Raw genomic sequence first — 12,030 nt, 5'->3', positions numbered from 1 at the left:
CTGGAGAATCCCAGGGACGGGAGAGCCTGGTGGGCTGCCGTCTATGGGGTCGCACAGAGTTGGACACGACTGAAGCGACTTAGCAGCAGTAGCAGCAGCAGAAGAGAGATTCCTAAAAACACTGGAAACAGAACTGCCATATGACCCAGCAATCCCACTGCTAGGCATACACACAGAGGAAACCAGAATTGAAAGAGACACGTGTACCCCAATATTCATCACAGCACTGTTTATAATAGCCAGGACATGGAAGCAACATGGATGTCCATCAGCAGTCGAATGGATAAGAAAGCTGAGGTACATGTACACAATGGAATATTACTCAGCCATTAAAAAGAATGCATTTGTATCAGTTCTAATGAGGTGGATGAAACTTGGAGCCTATTATACAGAGTGAAGTAAGCCAGAAAGAAAAACACTAATACAGTATACTAACACATATATATGGAATTTAGAAAAATGGTAATGATAACCCTGTATGTGAGACAGCAAAAGAGACACAGATGTATAGAACAGTCTTTTGGACTCTGTAGAAGAGGGTGAGGGTGGGATGATATGGGAGAATGGCATTGAAACATGTATATTATCATATGTGAAATGAATCGCCAGTCCAGGTTCAATGCATGATACAGGGTGCTTGGGGCTGGTGCACTGGGATGACCCAGAGAGATGGTATGGGGAGGGAGGTGGGAGAGGGGTTCAGGATGGGGAACACATGTACACCCATGGCAGATTCATGTCAATGTATGGCAAAACCAATACAATATTGTAAAGTAAAAATAAATAAATAAAAAAAACCGGGGGGGGGACACTGAAGAGGAAAACTAAAAAAAAAAGAAAGAAACACTAATTCAGTATATTAATACATATATATGGAATTTAGAAAGATGGTAACAATGACCCTATATGCAAGACAGCCAAAGAGACACAGACATAAAGAACAGACTTTTGGACTCTCTGGGAGAAGGTGAAGGTGGGATGATTTAAGATAATAGCATTGAAAGATGTATATTATCATATGGGAAATAGATCACCAGTCCAGGTTCAATGCATGAGACAGGGTGCTCAGGGCTGGTGCACTGGGATGACACTGTGGGATGGGATGGGGAGAGAGGTGGGAGGGAGGGTCAGGATGGGGAACACATGTATACCCATGGCTGACTCATGTGAATATATGGCAAAAACCCACCACAATATTGTAAAGTAATTAGCCTCCAATTAAAATAAATTTTTAAAAAAGAAGTACGTGGCAGAGCTAGTAAAGGGAACTCTTTCAGGCTGAAGTGAGAGAGCCATACTCCTCTTGAGATGGAGAGATGCTATTACCCTCCCCCCAACCATAGTGCCCCTGAAATGGTACCACAATTGGTGAGAAGAGAAAATGATGCATAAACAACAAGCTAATTATTTCCAAAGGAAATGAATACTCATATAATTTAATGCAGGTGGTGCTTAATAAACAATCCTTTCACTGAGTAAACAAAAGAGGGAAACTGTGAGTAATTTACAGGCATCTAAGTGAAATCGCTTATGGTGCCTTATGCATAGATGTCTTAAGACCTGTATTCTGGTTTACCGCTCACCTCTCAGATACGTGTCTCTGGAAGAGCCTGGCAACACAAACATGAAAGTAGCCTTAATCAAGTGCATATGCGTAAATCGTGTACTTTGGTTAGAGAGGTGGATGAAAAAGAATTGGAGTCACTTGTTTATGCACTTGGGCAGCTGTGCTGTTGGACCAATGCCATCTTGATTCCCCACTGAAACAAAGGAAGCAAACTCTGTTTTCAAGAAAATAACGCCTAACACTTTGGCCAAACAGTTGTGTCCAAATGTTAACCTCCTTCAAGAACACAGTAATAACTATGAATATATGATGAAACGACATTTGGAAAGATTACCTGTGGGCATGTGAGATGTTTAACTTTTCTCATTTTAAGCCACGAGTACAGTGGTCATTTACTTGGGCTTTAAAGGGCAACTCCTGACATTTGGTCTTTGGTAGATTTAACAGGCCGCTTGTAAGCTTAAAGGTTTTGCCTGGTTAAAGTGGGTTTTATTGCAGAGGCTATTTGCAACTTCATGCTCCATCTCACAGAAATGTCAGTGTTTGCCTTTGCTCAGAACTGGGCATAGCAACTCAAAGGTTTATCCCGGAGTAGCTCTGAAAATAGAAGATGCTTGACTTTAGGTCTCTGTTCTTAACTGCCCACAAACAACCTGTAGGAGCATTCGCTTTCACTTGGGGTGGTATAAGTCTTCCAGATGGCTGAGCAACAACAGACTTTTGGGAAAGACTAAATGCTCATAACCCTCTGTCACATTGTAAACTGCCAGCGTGTTTTCCTTTATTCTCTTCCTGGTGGAAACAAAAAGCCTACTTTGATAATAAGCTTGAGAAATACATTTTCTCTGGATTCTGTGGAAATAAATTATCTCACTCGCTCTGGGAAGTTGAACCTCAGCTGGGCTTGCACTGCAGCTTGGCAGGCCTCTTGTTGACTCCCTCGAGAATTTCTTAGAACAGTTGTTCAAAATCCAAACTGTTTCCACTGCTCCCCAGTCCCCAGTCCTACCCCAGCTGTCCGTCCTCTCAAAGATGATCTCACCTCCCACTTCACCACAAAGACTGGCCGTGTAGGCTCCTTCATTCCCCTTTTCTTCAAACTGCATGATGCATGGAGCTTTTGCCTGCACCACAATGCTTGAGTCTCAAAGAAAACCACGGTTGTTTTTTTTGTTTGTTTGTTTGTTTTTTTTTGCCTAGGCTATGCTGTCTATTTGGACACTTGATCTCATTCCCTCTCCACCCCAGGAAGAAATTGTTCCATCAGCTATTTTAATGGCTCCTTCCCTATGGTCTATAAACTCATTCAGAGCTTCTCTGACTTGGACCCAAGTTACCACCCTATCAATCACCTTCCTTTCACAAGTCAAACTTCTCACAAATGTAGTCAATGCTTACTGACTCCTTTCACACCACTAACTCCTCACAACCAAGCTTCCACCCCACCTCAATGACACTCTATTGAAACTGCTGTCTTGAAAGTCAGCAATGGGCTAATAACTGGCAGATTGGCTGGCTTTTCCTTAAAACTTACCTTACTTGATCTAGCCACAGCTTTTTACCAATGCTGACCACTTCATCCCTCCTAAAACTCTCTTTATGGCTTCTGTTACATGACCCTGATTTTTATCCTATCTATTTTACTCCTTTTTAAATATATATGGTATTATTTGCAGCACATGGGATCTATTGCCTTGACCAGGGATCAAACTCAGCTCTCTTGCATTGAGAGTGCGGAGTTTTAGCCACTGGACTACCAGGGAAGTCCCAACTTCTTTTGCTTTGAATCCTTGGTTGACTCTTCCTCTATCCCTTCAATGTAAACCTTCCGCATTGGCCCTGTTCTTGGCCCTTATCTTTCGTATTCTCTCTGTTTTGATGAACTTACCAATTGCACATATTCACTTATCTTCTCTATGGGAATGGCTCCTCAATCACTGTCATTTATTCATGTCTTAATTCATTAATTACTTACTGAATGAATACCACATATGTAGAGTGACTTTGGGCTTCCCTGGTGGCTCAGCAGTAAAGAATCTGCCTGCAATGCAGGAGTCAGCAGGAGATGTGGGTTTGATCCCTGAGTTGGGAAGATCCCCTGGAGGAGGAAATGGCAACCCACTCCAGTATTCTCACTTGGAGAATCCCATGGGACAGAGCCTGGTGGGCTGAAGTCCATAAGGTGGCAAAAAGTTGGACATGACTGAAGCTACTCAGCACGCATGCAGAGTGACTATACAATTTGTCAATCTAACTGGGACATTTTGAGTATAAAAGGGGATCACTATTAATGCTTATGTCAGAGCACTAGACATAAACCAGACTGGCCAAGCAAATTGAGACATATGGTAACCCTATGTATAAGATACTCTGCCAAGTATTATGAAGTTAAAAAGTAAATCATAAATGCATCCTGTCCCCAAAGAGCATTAAGTCTAGTAGGAGACACCAACATAAACAGAATACTATTAGAAAGTGATAAATACCCTAAGAGAGGTCAAGATAAAACATACTGCGTTTTCAGGATGCTGCTGCTCCTAAGTCGCTTCAGTCATGTTCGACTCTGTGCAACCCCATAGACGGCAGCCCACCAGGCTCCCCTGTCCCTGGGATTCTCCAGGCAAGAACACTGGAGTGGGTTGCCATTTCCTTCTCCAATGCATGAAAGTAAAGTCGCTCAGTCATGTCCGACTCTTCGCGACCCCATGGACTGCAGCCTACCAGGCTCCTCTGTCCATGGGATTTTCCAGGCAAGAGTACTAGAGTGGGTTGCCATTGCCTTCCCTGGTTTTCAGGATGAGAGGAGATTTATTTTCACCTTGAAGAATTAGGAAAAGCTTTGTGATAGTTGCATTTGAGTAGCCCTGGGACATGCGAAGATGGTGGTGGGTAGAATTTCAGGTGGAGGAAACAATACAAGCAGGGCCTCCCTCACGGTTCTTCAGTCTGCATGCTGCAAAAGTGCTACACTTAAGAGGGCACTGTCCACCTTGTTAACACCCCTATTAGTTGAAAATGTTCGTATTTTAATAACTTTGTTACTTCAAAGGTGAGTGATTTGTACATTTATTACAAAAATTTTCTACTAGATCACAGGAAAATGTCATTTTCTACCAATCAGTACACAACAACAATTTTTTGACAGATGGAAGTAAGTGTCTGAGGAAGAGACATCTTTTCCTACTTCATACCAAAATGGGCTAGAAGTGATCCTGAGCATGTACAAAGGCATAATAGAGAAAATTGTGGAGCATAAATAGGACAGAGAGTCTATTTGGACAAACTGTCAACATCAGTCTGACAAAAGCTTGGGGTGCATGAAAAGACACAATGGAAACAAATTGGAAAAGTAGATTTAGTCCAGATTGTGGAGGGCCGTGAGTGTCACCATAAGTAAATCAAACTCTAGTCAGTAGGCACAGGTCAAAATAGTTTCAGGAAGTTACCTTGGAGGACTTCCTGGGTGGTCCCAGGGTTAAGACTCCATGCTTCCAATGCAGGGGGCGTGGGTTCAATCCTTGGTCAGGAAACTAAGATCCCACACACCATGCAGTGTGGCCCCCCAAAAAAAACTAATTATTTTTTAAAGAAGTTTTCTTTTAAAAAAAAAAGAAGATCCTTGAGAAAAATGTATAAAATACTTTCAAAAGGCAAGAACTGGGAGTGACTGAAAAACCAGTTAGATGCTCACTGGCCTTGTAGTATAAGCCAACATTTTCCAAAGTAGCTCTGTGGAACTAATGCTCTGGATTTTAACAACTACACCAGATAGCAGGAGAACAGAAGCAGAGAAAGCTGCATGGTTTCATTCAGTCCTACCATCTCTCCACAGCCCTGACTCTTATACATTTCTCCCTGAGTGACCTGCCAATGCTTCATATTTCACATATCCCAACTCAAACCCATTATCTTTGTCATGAAAACTATTTCTTCTGTGCATACCACCACAGAATAAGGGTGGCTTAAATAAGAGCTTCAGAAGTAGGCAGGCCAGGGCTAGCATGACAGCACCAGGAAATCTTCAGGAATCAAGACTCCTAGTTGTATACATTCTGCCAGGAGTATGAAAATGAATGCTAGAATTCTAGCCATAACATCCTTGTTCCAAACTGTGTGCTGGAGGAAGAAGAGAAGAAATGTGTGATCTCTACCTTTTCGACTTCCTGAAATGATCACACAACACACCCACGTTTACCTCATCAGCCAGAACTTAGTCACATGGACACATACAAGGAAAACTGAATGAACGTGTGTCCAGCTAAAAGTCCATTTTCTCTTATTTAAAAAAAAAAAAAAGAAGAATGGATTTGGGAGCTAATTGGCAAGGTCTACCACAGAAGGTGAAATCTGTAAGATAGAAAAGGAGAGGGAATTCCCTGGTGGTCCAGTGGTTAGGACTCATGCTTTCACTGCCAACGACTCAGGTTTGATCCCTGGTCTGGGAACTAAGATCCTACAAACTGCATGGTGCTTCCAAAAAAAAAAAAAAGTCATAAGATTGAAAAGGAGAGCAAAGGAAAGGAAAAGGTGTCAAGAAGGGCAAGTTTTCCAGCATGTATGGTTGAGAGAGGAATTATTCTTTTATTTGCAACTGAACCAATATACTCTAGTGTAGATTTATGCATTCTAAGTTGTTGGTTAGTCACTAAGTCATGTCTGACTCTGTGCAACCCCATGGACTGTAGCCCACCAAGCTCCTCTGTCCATGGAATTTTCTAGGCAAGAATACTGGAGTGGGTTGCCATTTCCTTCTCCAGGGGATCTTCCCAACCCAGGGATCGAACCCAGAAGCATTTTAAAGTAGTTTACCCATTTGATACAATTCAGAAGATACTAATATAGTCCTACTAGCAGATTTGGTTATAGCTACACCTAGAAATTGGGGTTTCCAAGGTGGCGCTAGTGGTAAAGAATCTGCCTTCCAATGCAGGAGACATAAGAGATGTGGGTTCGATCCCTGGGTCTGGAAGATCCCCTAAAGGAGGGCATGGCAACCCAATCCAGTATTCTTGCCTGGAGAATCCCATGGACAGAGGAGCCTGGCAGGCTATAGTCCATGGGGTCGCAAAGAGTCAGACACAACTGAAGCAACTTAGCATGCTCACATGCAAACACAGAAATGAGAATTTAAAAAGAGCCATTTGGAGTCCTGACTATTACAGACTACATTAGCAGGAATCACAGTCTATATCACCAGATCCTCAAATAGATGTTATAAAGCCCTGTTTTATTATGATTATGCTTTAAAATTATATTTCTAAGAAATTAAAAGACATGACTGCCCTTATCATTTTTAATCTAATATACATGATATACGTATGAGCTATACAGTAGGTAAATAACTTAGTAGTTATTTTATTGACTGTTGTTTAGTCACTAAGTCATGTCCGACTTTTGCAATCCCATGGACTGTAACCCACCAAGCTCCTCTGCAGGCAAGAATACTGGAGTGGGTTACCATTTCCTCCTCCAGAGGATCTTCCTGACCCAGGAATTGAACCCATATCTCCTGCATTGGCAATTGGGTTCTTTACCACTGAGCCTTTGACAGGGGCAAGAACAAATTGATGCTTATGGTCATAGGGTTTCTCAGATGGCTTCAAGCACAATGTCCTCTATTGGGCTTTCTAGCAAGTAAGTTTGTTTTTCCCAGACAGATTGGTGACCCCAGCTTTCCCTTCTATTACCTCTCAAATGGGGCCTGAGTGCACAGTTAATCATGGATGGAACTGAGGTTAAGCCTAGATCCCTCAACATCCCCAGTATTGATTTGCATGGGCCATATGATTCAAAACATATTTATATGTTTCCCCAAATAGAACTCTCTCCCCATCTGCAAAGACCAAATACCCAAAAGCACACCCAAAAGATGCTGCTGGATTGCTTAACAGCCCAGACAAAGAGGGATGAGAGACATCCTGAAAAGGGACCATCTCTACTCTGGACTCAATCAACAGATATGGGAAAGGAGGGGAGCAGGGAATAAGAAAGGGACAGGGAGTAGAAAAAAATGTAGAAAAAAACTCGTGTGCTTTGCTTTAAATTGATTTGCTTTGGTTTTTGGTTAAAAAAAAATGCAATAGACCTAAACAATATCATAATGAGGCAGGTCAGTATTTACAGTCCTTCGAACCCCATTTAACCTTTCTGTGCCTCATTTGTTAAGTATGTTGGCCAAGATCACATACCAAATCAGTGACACAATCATCATGAGGCCTCAAGTGCCTGATTCCCAGTTTCATATTTTAAATAAGCCAAGTGACAGAAGAGAGGGAAAAATTGGGTCAGAGAAAAAATCTGGCCTGAAAAAAATCTGTGTTTCAAAACAAAGCCAATTACACAAAGACATGATATTCCTCATCTAAACAGAAAAACAAGCTGGGACCTTAATATCTTTCTTTTCTGATGCATACACAGAGGTACTTTTCAATGGTGAGAAAGGCAAAATGATGGATGTACCTTTATGGTCAATTCTTTTATCTGATGACACTCCATTTCTGGTAAAATTTTGGTAGAGTTGGGAAAACAAACAGGTCAAGTAATTGCCTAATATAACACAGCTATAAAGATACAGCTAATTAACAAAGGGGTATATGCTCATATAACTAACACCAAAAACAGATGTCTAAAATAACAATTGCTAGTATCTGTCCTTTAGATTTCTGGTCAAGATTGTTTCCCACCAATTTTCTCTTGTCTCCTTAACTTTAGATTCCTAAATTTGTATTTCAGCTTTGATAGCTGCCTCTAATCCCATAAATCATGGTGTCTCATTCATAGTAATTTTTTTAATCTTGGCTTTCTGGCCTACATATCAATTTTGCTGGCTCTTTTGTGTTTATTACTCTTTCTTTCTTTCTCTCCCTCTTTCTCTCTTTTTCATACATACACACACACACACACATACACACAGAGGAAAAGGGGAAACTCCAGCAGGTTTGACAGCCTCCAGTGCTTTCCATCAAGCACCTGGGGAATATGGAAGAAGCACCAGTTTTCTTATTCCTGGGACAAAAGCACTGTGAGGAAAAAGGCAGTGATGGGACCAAGTAGCTTTACTTAAGGCAAAACTAACAGGACTCACAGCTGGTCTGGGCTTGAGGAGGCAGATGAATATCCTCAGGTTCTCCTTTAACCAAAGTGATGCTTCTTCACCAACCAGTTTCCCATTGGAGCACTATGCAGCCTTCCCAGCTGTTACAGTTCATGAACATAACACTGCATGCCAGGACAGGAGTGCTGCAGATAGATTTATAACTCTAGAGTGTCACCTGTTGAGAATGGTCCAGTAATCCAAGAAAAGGAAGGGGCCTGCATTTGGCCCATCAAGACCTAACCTGCCACTCCCCAACCCTGAGCCACTCCAACAACCTCAGACCACGAAACCGAGTACAGATGTCCCTCAGCTTGTGTGGGGATTGGATCCAGGACAACCCCATCCCCACCAAATGGATGCTCAAGTCCCTTATATAAAATGGCTCAGTATTTGCATATAACCTATGCACATATTCCTGTATGCTTTAAATCATCTCTAGATTAAGTATAATATATAATATAATGTCAATTCTATGTAAATAGTTGCCAGTGCATGATAAATTCAAATTTTGGTTTTTGGAACTTTCTGGAATTTTTTTCCCCAAAACATTTTCAATACACAGTTAGGATGAAGAAACCACACATACAGAAGGCTAACTCTACTGGCCTCCCAACCACAATTCAGGAGCAATGGACCAGGACCCAAGTCATGGAGCTTGTCTCCCACCTCACGCACACCACAGAACTTGTCAGGCACCCAGATAACCTTGGGAAGGCTTGGCTTTGCTCATGCTGAAGGAGTGGATTCCTTTCTCTCTATGCACTTATTCAGAATCACTCACCATCACTATATGTATTGTTGTCAAATAAACTTATGTTTTTTCTCATCACGTAGAACTTGGACTCTTGGCTCCATGCCCCAATGTTAACACCCATATTTAGCCCATATTTTAGTTTTGGTGATACTATGGGCTCCTCTCCAAGACCAGAGCTTTGGATATCATCTAGTTGATTACAAAAATACTATATATTCATTGTAAAGAATTTTTCTTTTTCTTTTTTTGGTTTAAAATAACTTTTTATTGCTCAGGATATTTTTTTTCCTTGTGTTGTATTTTGTCTGTTTTATTTGTTTTTGTTTTCTTTTTCATAATTATAAATTCAAGCGTCCCTTTGTCTTAAAAAACAAAACAACATGTAGCTTTCATATCATTTGCAACCTGGTCTCATTTGAAGAGACAGGTGGGAGTTATCTGGCAAGAGTAAGATTTATACCATGAATGGTGCAGGTCTAGGTCTGGTGGTACTGAGAGGAGACAACAGCATTCTTGACAAAGTTAAATCTGCTGGTGGCGTTTGCGGAAAAGAAGCCCTTAAAAATTTCTGAACAACAGTAAACTCTTATCAGGAAATTCTGAAGTGTTTTATGGAGAAGGCAATGGCACTCCACTCTACTCTTGCCTGGAAAATCCCATGGACAGAGGAGCCTGGTAGGCTGCAGTCCATGGGGTTGCTAAGAGTCAGACACGACTGATCGACTTCACTTTGACTTTTCACTTTCATGCACTGGAGAAGGAAATGGCAACCCACTCCAGTGTTCTTGCCTAGAGAATCCCAGGGATGGGGGAGCCTGGTGGGCTGCTGTCTATGGGGTCACACAGGGTCGGACACGACTGAAGCGACTTAGCAGCAGTAGCAGCAGCAGAAGTGTTTTACAGGCCAAAAAGGGAATGAGGTTAGTAAAATGCCTCAATAGAGTTGGAATAAAATACTGAATTTGAGAGTTACTGGAACTTGGATATGTTTAAAAAGAGGGTGGAGATTGGGACATGCTTACAATGGTCTCAAGTTCAAATAAACTACTGTGACAAGACACCACTTCACAAGTCACACGCTGGCCCAGGGGCTCTTCTCTTCCCTCAGTAGGTGCTGGCAGAAGGCATGCTTAGTCATTTTGCAATGTAGATACTTACGCCCAAAGCCAAAACATGGGAGAGGAAGAGAGAGGGAATGAACACCTTAAGAAACTCTGTGGAGAAGATCCCCCCTTTCTTCCTGGCTTCACTTTTCCTCATGCTTAAGGAAACAGAACATTTAGGGTGCCTGAAGTAGAACTCCTTCTACTTCAGGTGAAATATTTTCAGGTCTATTGGACCAATCGGACACCCAATCTACACTTTTCTTCAGAACATCCACCTCTTTCTCTCCTTCTGCAGCTTCTTCTTCTGACTGAGAGCTATGGACCTTGCTGGTGTGCACTTCCACATCAAACATGATCTGCCCATCTTCTTGTGAGGAAGGGCTGTCGCAGTGAGAACTGCCTCTTGAACTGCTCCTTCTGGATTCATTCTGTGCATCCAAAAGAATCTTCTCCATGTCCCCATTGTGGATGGAGGACGAGGAGGGTACAAGCTCCATCCCCCTATTCTTCTCATTGCCATTGCTGCTGTTCATGGGCAGCTCTACCCAGAAACTGTTGAGGCCAGCAGGCAGTGGCAAAGACTGTTCACCTTCCTCACAGTTATTATTCTTGTTGTGCAGGGGCGGCAGCTGTTCTACTAAGTGAGACAACATTGTCAGGTGGCTGGAAGAGCTGCGACTCCACAGGAACTGTCTCCAGTTCTCCGGCATCAACACCAAGAATTTTTCTAAAATATCAACCAATTTTATAAAAGATTTTCCTTAAAAAATTGCAAATAGAACTACCTTATGACCCAGCAATCCCACTGCTGGGCATACACACCGAGGAAACCAGAATTGAAAGAGACACATGTACCCCAATGTTCATCGCAGCACTGTTTATAATAGCCAGGACATGGAAACAACCTAGATGTCCATCAGCAGATGAATGGATAAGAAAGCTGTGGTACATATACACAATGGAGTATTACTCAGCCGTTAAAAAGAATTCATTTGAATCAGTTCTGATGAGATGGATGAAACTGGAGCCGATTATACAGAGTGAAGTAAGCCAGAAAGAAAAACACCAATACAGTATACTAACACATATATATGGAATTTAGGAAGATGGCAATGACGACCCTGTATGCAAGACAGGGAAAGAGACACAGATGTGTATAACGGACTTTTGGACTCAGAGGGAGAGGGAGAGGGTGGGATGATGTGGGAGAATGACATTCTAACATGTATACTACCATGTGAATTGAATCGCCAGTCTATGTCTGACGCAGGATGCAGCATGCTTGGGGCTGGTGCACGGGGATGACCCAGAAAGATGTTATGGGGAGGGAGGTGGGAGGGGGGTTCATGTTTGGGAATGCATGTAAGAATTAAAGATTTTAAAATTTAAAAAATAAAAAACTAAAAAAAAAAAGATTTTCAATTCATATTAGAATATATATATATATATATATATATATATGGAACTAAAGAGCTTCTTGATGAGGGTGAAAGAGGAGAATGACAAT

General features: G+C 41.8%; 1 protein-coding gene and 1 pseudogene across 15 annotated transcripts in view; both read right to left on the bottom strand.

Annotated features, from left to right (window-relative positions):
• The window catches only part of KLHL13 (kelch like family member 13), a 447,719-nt gene that overhangs the window by 353,040 nt on the left and 82,649 nt on the right, over positions 1 to 12,030 (bottom strand). The window lies entirely within an intron of this gene.
• On the bottom strand, positions 4,618 to 11,544 carry LOC132658733 (BCL2/adenovirus E1B 19 kDa protein-interacting protein 3-like; annotated as a pseudogene).

This window comes from Ovis aries, chromosome X (assembly GCF_016772045.2).
Source record: "Ovis aries strain OAR_USU_Benz2616 breed Rambouillet chromosome X, ARS-UI_Ramb_v3.0, whole genome shotgun sequence".
Lineage (NCBI taxonomy): Eukaryota > Metazoa > Chordata > Mammalia > Artiodactyla > Bovidae > Ovis > Ovis aries.
Note: the sequence above shows the minus strand (reverse complement) of the source record. Positions and strands in the feature narration are given on the sequence as shown.